This window comes from Panthera uncia, chromosome A2 (assembly GCF_023721935.1).
Source record: "Panthera uncia isolate 11264 chromosome A2, Puncia_PCG_1.0, whole genome shotgun sequence".
Lineage (NCBI taxonomy): Eukaryota > Metazoa > Chordata > Mammalia > Carnivora > Felidae > Panthera > Panthera uncia.
In genome coordinates, this window is record NC_064816.1 from 111,582,403 (window position 1) to 111,601,089 (window position 18,687).

At 40.8% G+C, this 18,687-nt stretch overlaps 2 pseudogenes; one reads left to right on the forward strand and one right to left on the reverse strand.

Moving 5' to 3' along the window:
- Positions 1–1,902: 1,902 nt before the first annotated feature.
- On the reverse strand, positions 1,903–2,394 carry LOC125930846 (ADP-ribosylation factor-like protein 2-binding protein; annotated as a pseudogene).
- A 3,598-nt stretch (positions 2,395–5,992) lies between these two features.
- Positions 5,993–18,417, forward strand: LOC125930438 (keratin, type II cytoskeletal 7-like; annotated as a pseudogene).
- Positions 18,418–18,687: the final 270 nt, after the last annotated feature.

The following is an 18,687-nucleotide window of genomic DNA, read 5'->3' on the forward strand; positions in this document are numbered from 1 at the left end:
GTGTTGCTAGTGCTTTTGGTACTATATCTAAAAAACTAATGCTTACTCCTAGGTCATAAAGATTCATTTCTGCTTTCTTCCAAGAGTTTTTTAGCTTTAACTATTACATTTAGGTCTATCACTCATTTTGAGTTCATTTTTAACTTATGGTGTGATGTAGGGGTCCAACTTCATTCTTTTTCATGTGGATATTTAGTAGTTCCAGAAATGACTACTCTTTCCCCAGTAATTAGCTTTTGCATTTCTTTTTTTAATGAAATAGAAATTATTTATTTTTATTGTTTTTAATTTTATTTCCAATATTGTTAGCATACAATGTTATATTAGTTCCAGGTGTACAATATAGTGATTCAACAATTGTATACATTACTCAGTGTCATCAAGATAAGTGTACTTAATCCCCTTCACCTATCCCTCACCCATCTCCCCTCTGGTAACCATCAGTTTGCTCTTTATAGTTAAGAGTCTGTTTCTTGGTTTCTCTCTCTCTCTCTTTTCCTTTGCTTGCTTGTTTTGTTTCTTAAATTCTACATATGAGTGAGATCATATGGTATTTGTCTTTTTCTTTTTTTAAAGTTTATTCATGGCACAAAAGTATTTAACAAGCACCACACATCAGTTACAGAAATACATATAGTCTATAGCTTATACTTTAAAACCAGAAGAGCTGATTGGAGTCAGTATAGAGTCTTATTTCTACTTGAAAGATATAGAAGATACACATTGAGAATTGAAATACTATGTTTTTTCTTTCTAGAGATGTGACATCCATGTTTTCTGGTCAGTAATTTCTATGAAACATTATGCTAAATAAAAGCATTGATGACCAGCAAAGCTGTTTGCTATTTCCTACTTGTGCTGAGCCAGCCCAGTGGAACATTGGGGACACTTGGTAGGGACATTTTGATAGGAGGAAGGAACTACAGAGCCTTTACCCCAACAGAAAACCTAAACTAACTGATTATACAGAAAGGATTTTAGCAAACCTGTACACGTAACATGCCGTAAGAAAGAGAGATCTTTTATACTTCTAGCATAAGCACACACCCACTGGTACCCAGTGAAATAAGAATTCCAACACAGAAAGCATTTGTGCTTTCATAGAACTAACAGCTAAAAAGCACACAACATATAATAACTTGATCTTTAAGTGGGTAGTCATGGAAGCTCCAAGATTATATCCACTAGGTTAGCCTGAGGATTCATCTATAAAAATATTTTTCTAAAAATGCTTTAAAGAGAACTCTAGAAACAGACTACATCAGGACTAGCAGAAGACAGTGATGCAAGGACTAACAAGTGTAAGACAAGGAACTGATTTTCATATGTAGCTTCAGGTAAGGGATCTCTCTCTCTGTTGATTCCTATAGCCAATACTAGCTGGAAAGGGAGCTGCTTCAGAAAGCTCAGCTGGCTTGAGTAACACCCTAGAGAAATGTTCCCAAACAGACAAAAACCCCTTTGTGGCTGTGGGACTGAAACTGATGCATGTAGAAAGCTGTGAGCACACAAAAGGCCTGGTGGACATGTGGAGCCTGCTGAGACAAAGAGGGCTGGAAGTGGTGGGTTCTTCCAAATGCTGTTGACCTACCAATATGTATGTTGGGGAAGGGGCCAGGGTGGAATGCTGGCTTTGGACTTGCTCCAGAGGAGCCTGACTCAGAGGCCTGAGAGAGGGGTCTACTTGGGGGAGGAGTGCTAGGATTACTGAAGACAAGAAGGTGTTTCAGGGTCCCAGGAGGGTTAGATGATTGTCTTCTGACCCATCAATACTTAAAATTAATGAAGAGTTGAGGAACAGAGTCAGTATTTCCAAGATGTATTCTGTCACATTAGCCAAAGCCTCTTCCAGTCTATTGGGCGGGCAATGTCCAGAAAGATCCCATTGTCTGATGGTGGGACCTAGGGCTGCAGGTCACGCAGGGAAGGTGGCAGAGAAGGTGATTTGCACAATGAAGTCACCACTAAACCACTGCTTAAATCTAGTTCCCACTTTTCTGTTTCTGCTCTATAGTCCAGAAACATTTCTTTAAAGGCCAGAAAATCTGTAAATGTGAGCAGCATGTCAACTGTGTCACCAGCCACTTCATCTTTATGGTGCTATAGAGTTGTTGGGAAAGTCACCATGTTAAATCCAGGAATCTGCTCCAGCAGCTGTTCTTCAATATACTTTTCTAGTAAAGACATACATTTGTTAAAAATAGGCACTTAAGTGAGTTTATTTTCTTCCATGTCTTCAAACTCCTGATAGTACTTGTCCATAGACTTCCTCTGTAATAACTGGAACTCATCATCCATGATAAAGTCCTGTAAATATCTGATCACAGCATCAAATTCTGCATTGGAGGTGGAAGAGAAGGACAGCGCAAAGCTCTCTTCCTCTACATCCATCCCTGTCGCTGCAATCACCTGCGGGACCCTACCCTGGGTGCAGCTGGGCCCAGCCAAGAGCCCAATATGCATCTGTGAGGCCTCCATTACCCACACTGGGGTTGCTCCCAGCCAAGCCTCACTGCTGGCTTGTGCCACATACCTACTGTCCTGCCCTGGGCTCCTCTAAGGCTATTGTATAGGACATCCCCTTAGACTCACACGTGTACTACCCAATTTGGCAGGTGGGTGGGTAGACAACAGGCCCTTGGAGCATCCATTGATCACTGGGAGACAGAAGCTAATGCTTTTTCCCTTCTCCCAGGTGCATGGTTCTGAGATGTATTCATGGTGCCCCTTACAAGTTCCCCTGAGGACAAAGCATCAGTTGATTGAGTTACACTTTTCTTTTGTTGACTCTACCTCCTTTCCTATTTCAATGTCTATTCCTTACTTCTGCTCTCTGGGACACAGAAACCTTTGTCTCATACTTTACCATCAGGATCCTCAGGCAGAGATACAGAGGGTTTAGGAAATTACTGGGAAAAAGTGACAAACAAGGGAAAAGTGGAAAGAGCAATTAGAGATGATTCAATTCTTCAGGGAGAGGTGATAGAGGATAATGAGTTCCAGTTATTACAGAGGAATTTCATGAGAGTGGGAAGCATGGTTGGATATTGTGGTTGTTTTGGGGGTAGAGCCAACAGGATTTGTAAATGGATTGGATGTGGGGTATAAGAGAGCAGAGTCAAGGGAGACAGAACCCAAGTGTCTGGATGAGCCATTACAGCATGGAGTTACTGATGCCATTGTCATGGGCTAGTTTGGAGAATTTGATTCAGTACAGTTAGCTTCAAGAAGCTCATCGAGCATTCAAGTGGAAATTTCTTATGTTACAGATATTGAAATGGAGACCAAGAAATGTGAAAAAAAATCACCTAGTTTAAGGTCATATCATTAAGAAACCAAAATAGAAGAAAAGAAGGCAAAACAAAAACCCTTATCTACATCAATATATATCCTAAATGCTTCACCTCCTCTTTCACCTGAACTTCATCTGTTCCCAGAAATTTTCCCAAAAAAGGCTTCTGAAGCAAACGTGTGCTCTGGATTTGATGTAGTCTTAGGGACATAGTGGTAGGTAAAATGAAGGCTGAATAGTTTAAGGCTATCATTTTATGTCTTCTTGAACATCCTTTGATTATGTTACCTATCCCTCAGAATAGCTGAGCGACGGTGGTTCAGGATCTTTGTTATCACCTGAGGGAGAATAAGGGAGGCTCAGAAATGCTGAATAATTTGACTGAAACTGCATAATTAAGTCAAGTTGCTGCCTAAATGAAGATTTGTGCCATCAAGCTCCCCTGTGCTATCTCTGCCTGGATGAATGTTCCAGCAGAGCCAAAGCCATTACCTGGGCAGTTCTTCTCAACTTGGCTTAGGAGTCTTGGAGCCTGGATCTCTTCACACTGCCTCTTTGATAGACTATCTGAGACCAAGTATGAGCCACCATGGGGCCCCAGGACTCTGGGCTCCCTTACTGAGAGGGTGGTGTCCACTGACATTTCTAAACTGTGTTTCTGTGTAACATCTTGCAAAAACTTGCAACTGATGGAACAAAAGACCCTTTAATTACCTTGGCAGTAACTGAGTAAGTGAGTCACTCACTGGCCCAAGGCCAAGTTCAGGTGTCAGGTACCTGAAAGCTGTGAAGAGAAGATAATGCATTTTCCTCTCCAGGGAGAAGAGAAAACATGTTTCCTTCTTTCATCTGTATCAAGATTATCAATTTAGCAGTTATCTGAACTTATAAAACTGAACTTAAACTTCAAGGAACATTTATTGTCTTTTTAATTTTTAGTACAATAATGTATTTTTAATTTTGTTTTGTGAAGTGTTAACTGTCTTTGTTCAGTACCTTGCACATAGGAGTTTCTGTCCTATATGCATTATAAAATGCTTATATGATATGAAACACCTAGCATATATTTGGTGTTGACATATGGTCAACAGATGTAAGAATGAATTCTTTTACTAGTCATTGAGAACTGAGTCCTTGAGACCATCCTGGGAAATCTTAAGAATGTGATTTGGCTTTACAGATAGTGATAAAATCCTAAGGACAAGGAATGGAAGGAACCATATGAAGTATAGAGAATGGAAGGGGCAAAAAGAGTATTTTAAAATTTTCTCTATTCAAAGCATTATGAACTAAAGAGCACCTTGATAATACCCAAAGATAATACACCTTGATAATAACACAAAGAGCAAACACAGGCTTTTTATGTTCAGTGAGGATGAACAGCCTGGTGCATAAAGCCTTGAGTGTTCAAAAACCACAATAATTATTGTGTCTTTGCTTGTCACTAAGTGGGACTCTGACCTTGTTCCAACACCAGTACCTTTCCATGAGGTGGGGTTTGGTTTTGCTTTATTAGTAAAATAAGGTGATCAGTATCAATTGTTGGTAGAACTTGTGAAGAGGTGGATAGACACGTGGATACTTTTGTAAATGTCTTAGAACAATGCATAATTCATATATGGATGATTATGATGGTTTGAAAGATGGTCTCCTTGCTTCTAATCTGGGTGTAGCGACCAATCAGAATGGCTAAAATTAACAACTCAGGAAACAACAAATGTTGGCCAGAATGTGGAGAAATGGGAATGCTCTTACACTGTTGGTGGAAATAAAAACTGGTGCAGTAACTCTGGAAAACAGTGTGTAGGTTCCTCAAAAAATTAAAAATAGAATTACCCTATGACCCAGGAATAGCACTGCTAGGAATTTATCCTAAGGATACAGGAGTGCTGATTCATAGGCACAGATGTACCCCAATGTTTATAGCAGCACTTTCAACAATAGCCAAATTATGGAAAGAGCCTAATATCCATCACCTGATGAATGGATAAAGTAGATGTGGTATGTATGTGTGTGTGTGTGTGTGTATGTGTATACAAATGTACACACACGCACACAATGGAATACTGCTTGGCAACGAAAAAGAATGAAATCTTGCCATTTGCAACAACGTGGATGAAACGGAAGGGTATTATGCTAAGTGAGATAAATCAGTCAGAGAAAGACATATCATGTTTTCACTCCTATGTGGAATTTAGAAACTGAACAGAAGACCTTGGAGGAAGGGAAAGAAAAAAATAGTTACAAATAGAGAGGAAGGCAAACCATGAGAGACTCTTAAATACAGAAAAACTGAGGGTTGATGAGGGTGTGAGTGTGGGGAATATGGGTGATTGGCATTGAGGAGGGCACTTGTGGGGATGAACACTGGGTGTTGAATGTAAGTGATGAATCGTGGGAATCTATTCCCAAAGCCAAGAGCACACTGCATACCTTGTATGTTAGCTAACTTGACAATTATCTATATCTATATCTATATCTATATCTATATCTATATCTCTACATCTGGGTGTAGTGAGAAGCAAAGTTTTGTCTGTCTGTGGACTGAGCACAGGATCAGCTTCTCTTTAGTTTCACAATGGCCACTCTGCTGGGTCCACAGTTACAGAACTTTTCACCAGTTCAGGGAATTCTCAGAGAATTAAAGAAAAACAGAAAATAAAGGTAAATAAAGCTAAAAGTAGAAGAGGGGAATTCAGCATGGAATACAAATGTAAAAAAGGAGTTGTTATTACCCTCAGAGCTGATGTTCAAGTTGTCCAACCTATTTCTTTGTCAGAGTTTTGGGATTTCCTGGTAGGTTTGAGAGCTCAGAGGAGAAGTGAGTATGGAGAACCAGAGATCCAGGCTGCATCTTATATATGAACCAGCCACCCAGCCTGCTCTCACCTCAGCAGACCTAGTCCCTAACCAGCAAGGATAGAACTCTTTTATCTGCCACACCAGAGGGCTTCAAATTTCTGAGACAGATTCATGTTATGAATCCTACAAAAAGAAGATCATAGCTATTAGAATAGATACAAATAAAATAGGATGTCTAGTTCTATGTACATGTCAGGCCATGTAACATTTGGGACATACTTGTACTAAAAATTATTTATTTAAATTTCAAATTTAACTGGGCATTTTGTTTTTTATTTGGTATATCTGACAACTCTGCATCTGACTGACCCATTACAAATGATGGTAAGGGAGTTTGGCTCCCTTGTACCTGCCACTATGTCCAGCCTGGTCCAGCCAGCATGTCTACATACTTAAGCTCCCAGGTCTTCATCTCCAGTTCCATCACTTTATTGGGGTGGGCCACCCAGGTGCACCTGAGCTCCTTAGCCCCAGAAACTTCAGCAACAGCCACCTTTATGGTCTGGGTGCCTCTTGGCCATGCCTGTTCTCAGCCTAGAGGTGTCCAGTTGGCACTGAGATCTGTGAGGTCACCATCAATAAGAGTCTGCTTGGCTCTGCTGCAGGTGGACATAGGCCCCTCTATCCAGCAGATGTACCAGGAGGAGCACAAGCAGATCAAGACCCTCAACAACAAGTTCGTCTCCTTCATTGATGAGGTGTGGTTTCTGGAGCAGCAGAACAAGCTGCTGGAGACCAAGCAGGCCCTGCTGTAGGAGCAGAAGTCAGCCTAGAGCAGCCATCTCCATGATACCTTTGAGGCCCACATTGCTGGCCTGTGGAGGCAGCTTGAGTTGCTGCAGCTGGACGGGGGCCACCTGGAGGCAGATCTTTGAAACATGCAGGATGTTGTGGAAGACTTTAAGACAAGTAGGAGGTTGAAATTAACTGTTGAATGACTATTGAGAATGAGTTCGTGCTGCTGAAAAGGATGTGAACTCCTTCCGCATGAACAAGGTGGAGGTGGAGGCCAAGGTGGATGCCCTGAATGGTGAGATCAACTTCTTCAAGACCTTGTCTGAGCCAGAGTAGGCACTCCCAGATCTTGGGCACATCTGTGGTGCTGTCCATGGACCTGGATGGCATCATAACGGAGATAAAGGCCAAGTATGCACCCAGGCTGAGGCTGAGGCCTGGTACCATACCGAGTTTGAGACCCTCCAGGCCCAGGCCAGAAAGCACGAGGATGACCTCTGGAAAACCCCAATGGAGACTCTGGAGATGAACTGTGAGATTCAGAGGCTGCAGACTGATATCAACAATATAAAGAACCAATGTGCTATGTTGGAGGCTGCCGTTGCTAAGGAGGAAGAATGGCGGGGGAGGCGCTGGCACTCAAGGATGCACATGCCAAGCAGGAGGAGCTAGAGGCTGCCCTGCAGCAAGCCAAGCAGGACGTGGCACTGCAGCTGTGTGAGTACCAGGAGCTCATGAACGTCAAGTTGGCCCTGGACATTGAGATCACCACCTACTGCAAGCTGCTGGAGGGCAAGGAGAGCCACTTGGCCAGAGATGGTGTGTGAGGTGTGAACATCTCTGTGGTGAACTCCACTGGCAGAGGTGGCAGTGGGCTGGTCATGTTGGCCTTTGGGGGAGCCATGCAGGGCAATGGCCTGAGCTTTTCCCGCGGTGGAGGGCCTGGGACCATCAAGTCCTATTCCATCAAGTCCTCAGCTGCCATTCACAGGAGCTATAGGAAAATGAGCCCTGGTGTGTGGAGACCCTACCCCTGCCCCCCCATGGTCATAGGAGGACTCCCATCCCTGGGCCCAAGACTGCCAGGGAGTCTGAAAAATGATGTCAGAATAGTTTCCAATAAAGCAGCCTTTCTGGAAAACAAAACAAAACACCCCCCAAAACAAAAACAAAAACAAAAACAAAATGATGGTAATAAACTTTACCTGCTTAGGAATAATAAAATCAAATGTCTAGAAATGTTATATATTGGTGGGAATGCCACTAAGTATTATGTGTCTGTGGGAAAAATCAAGTACTGGTTCACCTTTTTATCAGTGAATGGATAGTAAACATTATTAAAAATAATACAAACTCCTTTAAAAAATATATTTCAATAGAGGCATCTGGGTGGCTCAGTTGGTTGCATGTCTGACTTCAGCTGAGGTCATGATCTTGCAGTTCATGTGTTTGAGTTCTATATCGGACTTGTTGCTGTCCGTGCAGAGCCTGCTTTGGATCCTCTGTCCCCCTCTCTCTCTGCCCCTGCCCCGCTTGCACTCTCTGTCTCTCAAAAAGAAATAAACATTTAAAAATTTAAATATGTATGTATGTATGTATATATATTTTTCAATAATCTTCATTTTATCCTAAATTCTGGTATCCCAGAAATCATTGGTTTGGGATTTTTGCAGCTAAATATGGATTTGAAGTAGCCTGGCTTTCTTTGTAATGAACCTAGCTAGTGTACATTTTCAGGGATGCTGTGTCTGTACAAGGTCCCATCAGTAAGTGAAGTGGGCAGGAAAAGTCTCTGACAGGGGTGGGATTCAAGTCATGCCTTGTGTGATAGGCAGAGCCTGGTAGGGTTTGCACTGGCCAGCCAGACTCTATCCTTCCCTCATTCGTGTTCTTCACTGTCCAAGTCATCCTTTTATTTAGAAGTCTTGCTGGGTATTTTCTCATAGCAGATTAGATGCTTAGTTATAAACTAAGTGTTGATAATTTTAATCAATGCTGATAATTTTTCTATTTCCTATCTTGTCACCCTCCTTTCCTCACCACCAGGTAAGGAGGGAAGTATTGCTTTCCATATTTTATAGATGGAGGATTTAAAATACATTGAATGAACACCCTTGTGGCTGATCTTCCTGTGTGTACTCCTCAGATGTTGGTTCTTTCTCAGATAGAATCTACCACTGATCCATTTCTCTTCTTACATTCTATTCTTTTCCTGAGTGATCACAAGTCCTCTCATAGTTTCTGTTGATGACTCCCAAATTTCCAGTCATTGAATGCACACTTATTAAGTACCTACTAACAGTTGAGGTGCTGAGGACTTAAATGTGAGTAAGATACAGTCTCCCTCCAGTTGCCAAGGTGCCGACTGCCTATTTGACATCTCTCCTTAGATGTCTAGTGGGCGTGTGAAAGTCACGTTCTCCCAAACAAGTCCATCATCCTCTGCAATTCCTTTTTCTTCATTATCAACTCAGTTATCCAAGACTAGACATAACCCTTGACTTCTCCCTCTATCAAAACTCCACAACCAATTTGGTAATTCCTTCCATTAATCTCCTAGGAGCACAGGATGATGGTTAGAACTTTGGAGAAGATTGCCCAAGTTGGAATTCTGGCTCTGTGTGCTTGCTGTCTGTGTGACCCTGCCTCATTTTCCCCATCTGATAATTTGGAATAATGAAGAAACCTGACAGAAAGAGCTTAGATGAACTTTAAATGACTTAACCCATAAAAAGGCCTTGGAACAGTGTCTGACATATAGGAAACAAAAATATTATCTATTATAATTATTATTATGCACCCTCTCTTTGCCATCACCACTGACTTAGTTTGGAGCACTATCACCTCTTACCTGGATTACTACAATTGCTTCCTATCTGTTTTCCTACTACAGGTCTTTCTGCTTCCTACTCATTTCCCGCACTAACACCAGATTTCATTTTTAAAATTAAATCTAACTATTTCACTTCTTAACATCCTTTGGTGACTTCCTAGTAGCTTCAGAATAAAGTCTGAAGTTCTCAGTATGATCTGCAAGGCTCTTTATGACCTGACTTCCATTTTCACTTTCTACTTTGAATGCTCTAAAGTTACTGTTTTGAATCTCCCTCATTCTCATCTCTCCAACCCACCTGGAAACTTTCAACTCTTTCTTCCAGACTGGTTTTAGGCATCATGCTTTCTAAGAGCCTTCTGCAACCCTCCATGTTGGGATTGCGAGTGCTTCTATTATGCTGGTGAAGCTGTACATGCATTAGTAGCGTCCAATGCAATGCCTAGTGAATTATCACCTGACACGTCATTGGGAGACCAAATGTAGTATTCCTGGTTCCTGAGATTGCATCATGGGCACCATGTTACTTGTTTTTCCTTTTTAAAGTTTGTTTATTTTGAGAGTGAGATAGAGGGATGGGCAGAGAGAGAGAGGAAGAGAGAGAATCCCAAGCAGGCTCTGTGCTTTCAGCACAAAGCCCAATGTGGGGTTTGATCTCATGAACTATGAGATCATGACCTGAGCTGAAGCCAAGAGTCACTTAACCGACTGAGCCACCTAGATACCTCTGCTTTGTCTTTTTTGTAACCATATGTCTGCTTTGTCTTTTTTGTAACCAATATGTCTTTTTAGATCCCCATGGACAGGAAGGGGCCAGAAGAGCTTCAGAAGAGTTTGGGGCACATATACTAGATAATCTTTTTTAAAATGTTTTATTTTTTAAGATTTACATCCAAATTAGTTAGCATATAGTACAACAATGATTTCAGGAGTAGATTCCTTAATGCCCCTTACCCATTTGGCCTATCCCCCCTCCCACAATCCCTCCCAGTAGCCCTCTGTTTGTTCTGCATATTTAAGAGTCTCTTACGTTTTGTCCCCCTCTCTATTTTTATATTATATTTTGCTTTCCTTTCCTTGTGTTCATCTCTTCTGTGTCTTAAAGTACTCATATGAGTGAAGTCATATGATATTTGTCTTTCTGTGACTAATTTTGCTTAGCATAATACCCTCTAGTTCCATCCACATAGTTGCAAATAGCAAGATTTCATTTTTTTATTGCTGAGTGATACTCCAATGTGTGTGTATATATATTGACGAGTAATACTCCATTTTGTGTGTGTGTGTATCTATCTATCTATCTATCTATCTATCTATCTATCTATCTATCTATACATCTTCTTTACCCATTCATCCATTGATGGACATTTGGGCTCTTTCCATACATTGCCTATTCTTGATAGTGCTGCTATAAACATTGGGGTGCATGTGCCCCTTCAAAACAGCACACCTGTATCCCCTGCATAAATGCCTAGTAGTACAATTGCTAGGTCGTAGGGTAGTTCTATTTTAAATTTTTTGAGGAACCTCCATACTGTTTTCCAGAGTGGCTGCACCAGCTTGCGTTCCTACCAACAATGCAAAAGAGATCCTCTTTCTCCGCATCCTTGCCAACATCTGTTGTTGCCTGAGTTGTTAATGCTAGCCATTCTGAAAGGTGTGAGGTGGTATCTCATGGCGGTTTGGGTTTGTATTTCCCTGATGATAAGTGATGTTGAGCATTTTTTTCATGTGTCGGTTGGCCATTTGGATGTCTTCCTTGGAGAACTGTTTATTCATGTCTTTTGCCCATTTCTTCGCTGGATTATTTGTTTTTTGGGTATTGAGTTTGATAAGTTCTTTATAGATTTTGGATACTAACTCTTTATCTGATATGTCGTTTGCAAATATCTTCTTTCATTCTGTCAGTTGCCTTTTAGTTTTGCTGATTGTTTCCTTCGTTGTGCAGAAGCTTTTTATTTTGATGCAGTCCCAGTAGTTCATTTTTGCTTTTGTTTCCCTTGCCTCCGGAGACATGTTGAGTAAGAAGTTGCTGTGGCCAAGATGAAAGAGGTTTTGCCTGCTTTCTCTTCAAGGATTTTGATGGCTTCCTGCCTTATATTGAGGTCTTTCATCCATTTTGAGTTTATTTTTGTGTACGGTGTAAGAAAGAGGTCCAGGTTCTTTTTTCTGCGTGTCGCTGTCCAGTTTTCCCAGCACCACTTGCTGAAGAGACTGTCTTTATTCCATTGGATATTCTTTTCTGCTTTGTCAAAGATGAGTTGGCCATACGTTTGTGGGTCCATTTCTGAGTTCTCTATTCTGTTCCATTGATCTGAGTGTCTGTTCTTGTGCCAGTACCATACTGTCTTGATGATTACAGCTGTGTAGTATAGCTTGAAGTCTGGGATTGTGATGCCTCCTGCTTTGGTTTTCTTTTTCAAGATTGCTTTGGCTATTTGGGGTCTTTTCTTGTTCCATACACATTTTAGGATTGTTTGTTCTTGCTCTGTGAAGAATGCTGGTGTTATTCTGATAGGGATTGCATTGAATATGTAGATTGCTTTGGGTAGTATTGACATTTTAACAATATTTGTTCTCACTATCAAGGAGCATGGAATCTTTTCCCATTGTTTTTGTGCCTTCTCCAATTCCTGTCATAAGCTTTCTATACTTTTCAGTGTGTAGATTTTTTCACCTCTTTGGCTAGATTTATTCCTAGGTATATGGTTTTTGGTACAACTGTAAATGGGATCGATTCCTTGATTTCTCTGTCGCTTCATTGTTGGTGTATAGGAATGCAACCAATTTCTGTGCACTGATTTTATATCCTGCAACTTTTCTGAATTCATGAATCAGTTCTAGCAGTTTTTTGGTGGAATCTTTTGGGTTTTCCATATAGAGTATCATGTCATCTGCGAAGAGTGGAAGTTTGACCTTCTCCGGACCAAATTGGATGCTTTTATTTCTTTGTGTTGTGTGACTGCAGAGGCTAAGACTTCCAATACTATGTTGAATAACAGTGGCAAGAGTGGACATCCCTGTCTTGTTCCTGACCTTAGGGGGAAAGGTCTCAGTTTTTCCCCATTGAGGATAATATTAGCATTGGGTCGTTCATATATGGCTTTTATGATCTCTAGGTATGCTCCTTCTATCCCTACTTTCTTGAGGGTTTTTAGTAAGAAAGGATGATGTATTTTGTCACATGCTTTCTCTGCATCTATTGAGAGGATCATAAAGTTCTTGTCCTTTCTTTTATTGTTGTGATTAATCACATTGGTCTTTTATGGATATGGAGCCAGCCCTGCATCCAGGTGTAAATCCCACTTGGTCATGGTGAATAATTTTTTAAATGTATTGTTGGATCCGGTTGGCTAATATCTTGTTGAGGACTTTTGCATCCATGTTCATCAGGGAAATTGGTCAATATTCTGCTTTTTGGTGGGGTCTCTGTCTGGTTTTGGAATCAAGGTAATACTGGCTTCATAGAAAGAGTTTGGAAGTTTTCCTTCCATTTATATTTTTTGGAACAGCTTCAAGAGAATAGGTGTTAACTCTTCCTTAAATGTTTAGAAAGATTCCCCTGGAATGCCATCTGGCCGCAGACTCTTGTTTTTTGGGAGATTTTTGATTACTAATTCGATTTCCTTACTGGTTATGGAGTCTGTTCAAATTTTCTCTTTCTTCCTGTTTCAGTTTTGGTAGTGTATACGTTTCTAGGAATTTGTCCATTTCTTCCAAATTGCCTATTTTATTGGCATATAATAGCTCATAATATTCTCTTATTATTGTTTTTATTTCTGCTGTGTTGGTTGTGATCTCTCCTCTTTCATTCTTGATTTTATTTATTTGGGTCCTTTCCTTTTTCTTCTTGATCAAACTGGCTAGTGGTTTATCAATTTTGTTAATTCTTTCAAAGAACCAGCTTCTGGTTTCATTGATCTGTTCTATTGTTTTTTGTTTGTTTGCTTCAATAGCATTAATTTCTGCTCTAATATTTATTAGTTCCTGTCTTCTGCTGATTTTTGGTTTTATTTGCTTTTATTTTCCAGCTCCTTAAGGTGTAAGGTTATGTTGTGTATTTGAGATCTTTCTTCCTTCTTTAGTAAGGCCTGGATTGCTATATACTTTCCTCTTATGACTGCCTTTGTTGCATCCCAGAGGTTTTGGGTTGTGGTGTTATCATTTTCATTGGCTTCCATGTACTTTTTAATTTAATCTTTAACTTCTTGGTTAGCCCATTCATTCTTTAGTAGGATGGTCTTTAGTCTTCAAGTATTTGTTACCTTTCCAAATTTTTTCTTATGGTTGATTTCGAGTTTCATAGCATTGTGTTCTGAAAATATGCATCGTATGATCTCGATCTTTTTGTACTTGCTGAGGGATGATTTGTGTCCCAGTGTGTGGTCTATTCTGGAGAATGTGTACACTGGAGAAGAATGTATATACCATTGCCTTAGGACGAAATGTTTTGAAAATATCTGGTAAGTCTATCTGGTCCAGTGTGTCCTTCAAAGCCATTGTTTCCTTATTGATTTTTTGATTAGATGATCTGTCAATTGCTGTGAGTGGGGTGTTGAAGTCTCCTACTATTATGGTATTACTATCGATGAGTTTCTTTATGTTTGTGATTAACTGATTTATATATTTGGTTGCCTTCACATTTAGCCTATAAATGTTTACAGTTGTTAGGTCCTCTTCGTGGATAGACCCCTTCATTATGATATAATGCCCTTCTTCATCTCTTGATATAGCGTTTATTTTAAAGTCTAGATTGTCTGATTTAAGTGGCTACTCTGGCTTTCTTTGGTTGACCATTAGCATCATAGATGGTTCTCCATCCCTTACTTTCAATCTGAAGTTGTCTTTATGTCTAAAGTGGGTATCTTGTAAACAGCATATAAATGGATCTTGTTTTCTTATCCTTTCTGTTACCCTATGTCTTTTGATTGGAACATTGAGTCCATTGACATTTAGAGTGAGTACTGAAAGATATGAATTTACTGCCATTATGTTGCTTGTAGAGTTGGAATTTCTGGTGGTGTTCTCTAGTCCTTTCTAATATTTGTTGCTTTTGGTATTTATTCATTCATTCATTCATCTTTTCTCCCCTTAGAGAGTCACCCTTAAAATTTCTTGCAGGACTGGGGTAGTGGTCACAAACTCCTTTAGTTTTTGTTTGTCTGGGAAACTTTTTAATCTCTCCTTCTATTTTGAAGGACAGCCTTGCTGGATAAAGAATTCTTGCCTGCATATTTTTCTGATTCAGCACGTTGAATATATCCTGCCATTCCTTTCTGGCCTGCCAAGTTTCTGTGGATGGGTCTGCTGCAAACCTCATCTGTCTTCCATTGTATGTTAGGGACTTTTTTTTCCCTTGGTACTTTCATGATTCTCTCCTTGCCTGAGTGTTTTGTGACTTTGACTATGATATGCCTTGCTGATGGTCGGTTTTTGTTGAATCTAATGGGAGTCCTCTGTGCTTCCTGGATTTTGATGTATATGTCTCCCCAGGTTAGGAAAGTTTTCTGCTATGATTTGCTCACATAATCCTTCCATCCCTATTTCTCTCTCTTCCTCTTCTGGGACCCCTATGATTCTGATGTTATTCCTTTTTAATGAGTCACTGATTTCTCTAATTCTTAAATCGTGCTCTTTTGCCTTAGTCTCTCTCTTTTTTTTTCTGCTTTGTTATCCTCCAATAGTTTGTCCTCTATATCACTGATTCTCTGTTCTGCCTAATGCATCCTTGCTGCTGCGGCATCCATTTGAGATTGCAGCTCAGTTATAGCATTTTTTATTTCATCCTGACTAGATTTTACTTCTTTTATCTCTGCAGAAAAGGATTCTAATGTATTTTAGGCTCCAGCTAGTATTCTTATTATTGTGATTCTAAATTCTGGTTCAGACATCTTGCTTGTATCTGTGTTGGTTAAGTCCCTGGCTGTCATTTCTTCCTGCTTTTTCTTTTGTAGTGAATTCCTTCATTTCATCATTTTGAAGGGAGAAAAGGAATTAATGAGGTAAAAAAATTAAAAAAAATAAAAATTAAAAAAAATGTTAAAGTTAAAAAATTAAAAACACACATGCACACAAAATCAAATAAATGATGTTATTTCCTAGGTGTGCTTTGGTCTGGGTGTTGAAAGGGGCTTGATAGATTAGAGAAAAAAGGGGAAAGAAAAGAAAAAGGAAATCATTTAAAATTTGAAAAAATGAATACACTGAAGCAGAATAAAATGAAATGATGGAAGAAAAATAGAATTTGAAAAATTTACACAAAAGTAAAAAATATAGTTGAGAAAAATTAAAGAAAAATGTTTTAATAAAAATTGAAGATAAAAATAAGTTTTCTCTCTTTCTGTATTTAAGAAAAAGAAAACCAATGAAAAAGAGATAAAAGAAAAAAAAGAAATTAAATAGATGGACTGGCAAACAGACTGAAATACGACTGAAATTACTTCATTTCCCCTAGAAATCAAACTATGAACTGCTTTATAGTCCATAAACTAAGCAGGTGGAGAGACTCTTGTTCCTGAAGAATGAGGTTGGCCCAGTTGCGCAGGGGTTAGTGTAACGGCTCTGTTCTCCAGCAGATGGCGCTGCTTAGCTTACTGGGGTGGATTGTTGTGGTGCTTGTAGGTGTGTATGTGCATGCACAGGAGCTGTGATAATGGCGTCACCCAGCTAACCAGACTGTAGTATCGGAACTCTGTTCTCCCTGATCAGCAATCAAGCACCTGTCCTTTGTTTTTGGCTTCCATCCACTCTCTGCTTTTACACAGTCCATGTCCAAGCCCCATGCAGCGCCTCCCTCCTGAGTTTTATCTCAGATGCGGCTGTTTTTTCTGACCCCTTATTTTTGAGGAACTGTGGATTTGACCTGTTCTGCCCCTCTGTGGGAAAGTCTTATTGAGCAATGGCCAGGTATGGCCACACCCAGGAACGTTTGCAGGACCGTGCTGCTGCCAATGCCCAGAGTCTGTGGCCGGGTGCCAGCCTGCATGCCCCAGAAAAATTTCATGCGATCATGTAGCAGCAGTGTTTCTGGGATTGTAGCCTATCACAACACGCATCTGGCACCAGGCTTCATCCCCAGCGACTTTGTTCCAGCACCAGCAAATATGATTGTTCTCCCAGATCCACTGGGTCTCTGCCTGTAGAGGGGGATGGAGGTGACACACCACCTCTACCAGGTGTCCTCCCAGCAGGGGAACCGCCTCTCTTGTGTGGCCCAAAGACCCCTGGACTTTACTCTGCTCCTGGGATTCACCCTTCCCACCAGAACACCACCAGGTACTGAGCTATGGTGTTTCAGACTCTGCGCTCCCCCTGTTTATAGAGTCTTAATGTAATTTAAACCCTCTCCTTTCTCCTTTCTCCCTTTTTAGTTCAGTCCCTGCAGCTGTTTCCACTTTCCACTTTCTCTCCAGCTGCATTTGGGTTGGGGGGTGTTTTTTCCATATTCTCCCCCCATCTCCCTTCTCTCTTCACACACAAAAATGGCTCCCTGCCCTCCACAGCTTCTCTCTCCCCCAGTTCACCTCTCTGCACGAGGTACCTGTTGAGTTCTGCGGTTCAGGTTGTGCATATTGTTGTGTTAATCCTCCAATCAGTTTTCTAGGTGTGCAGTATGGTTTAGTGTTGGTCTGGCTGTATTTCATGGATGTGAGACACAAAAAAACTTCCATGCTGTTCTGCCATCTTGGCTCCTCTAGATAGTCTTAATGAAGGCAAGGATAACCTATTGAGCACTCGAATGCTAAAGATGGTGCATTGTGTACACTCTCATGTTTCATGGCAGCAAGTAGGTACTGTTGCTATATACATTTTACAGTAGAGGGAACTGAGACCTAAAATCACACTGTTCATGGTTGGCAAAGTGGGAGTTTGGACTCAAAACCTGCCTGCAGGAAAGCCTGTGCTTTTGATTTGAGCTTTGTTTAAGATTCTTTCCCTGTCTCCCTTTCAGTGGCACTCCCAGGCTGTTTGGATTATTTCCTTAGCACCAGTCTAAGAGAGCACTAGGATGCTTTGAGAGACCCCCGGCAATTGTATCTAGGGCCCAGTGGGCTGCCGGTTGGGAATGGGTGCACGATGGTAATGCTCACAAAACTCAGTAAACATGTGTCCCTGTGTTGTTAAGTTATCTGTGTAAGGAAAGTGTTTAACACTTATTGTTAAAGCTATGTAGTGGTGGAGGTGAGGTTGGGAGGTTGACATTAGCTAAAATGTGAACTGAAGAAAGTATACATCAGTTGTGATAAGAATGGTGTTACTCTGAAGCTTTGAATGTGTAATCTATTTTCATATTTCTCTCTCAGCCCCTTCCTTTTTCCTTCCCCTATTCAAGCAATGGGCTAGTGCTGTGCTTATTGAATCAGGGAAGCAGGTGGTAGGGCAGAAGACAGAAATCCTGACTTTTGCCTTTAAAAGCCTAAGCCCAAAGAGAGGAGAAGATTCAGGGCATGGATAATGTGTCTTGATCAGAAACAGGAAGGAGAAGGATTTCCTCCCTTTTGAAGACTGTAATTCCTGTTTAGAGTGGATGAGAGCAGAGGAGTCTGTGAATCCTGAAGAAGGAACCTGGCCCTCTCTTCCTGGAAGTGTGCTGAGAAGGCAATGCCTCTGTGGTTTATCCAAGGAGGCCTATAAAAAGATCCAAGGTCTGAGGAACAGCCTTGAAGAAGCAGCAAGGAGGCTCACTCATATCTGAAGAGGCCATGCTATGAAGTATGACTTGATGACCAGAAGGTCCTCTAGTGCCTTGGTGACCCAGAAATAGCCTTCTCTGTAGACACAGATATGAAGGATGCCAAAACAGACTGAAATTAAGTTTCCTGCCAGCCCTGGAATGAGTGCTCAAATAGAAACTAAGCAAACATTCAGATCATGTCAGCAGTTCTGGCAGGCAATCTCTACCTTGTGCCTAGCTGGAAGAACCCCAGATATCTTTTATGCCAGCTGCTCATCCATTCCAGGTGGA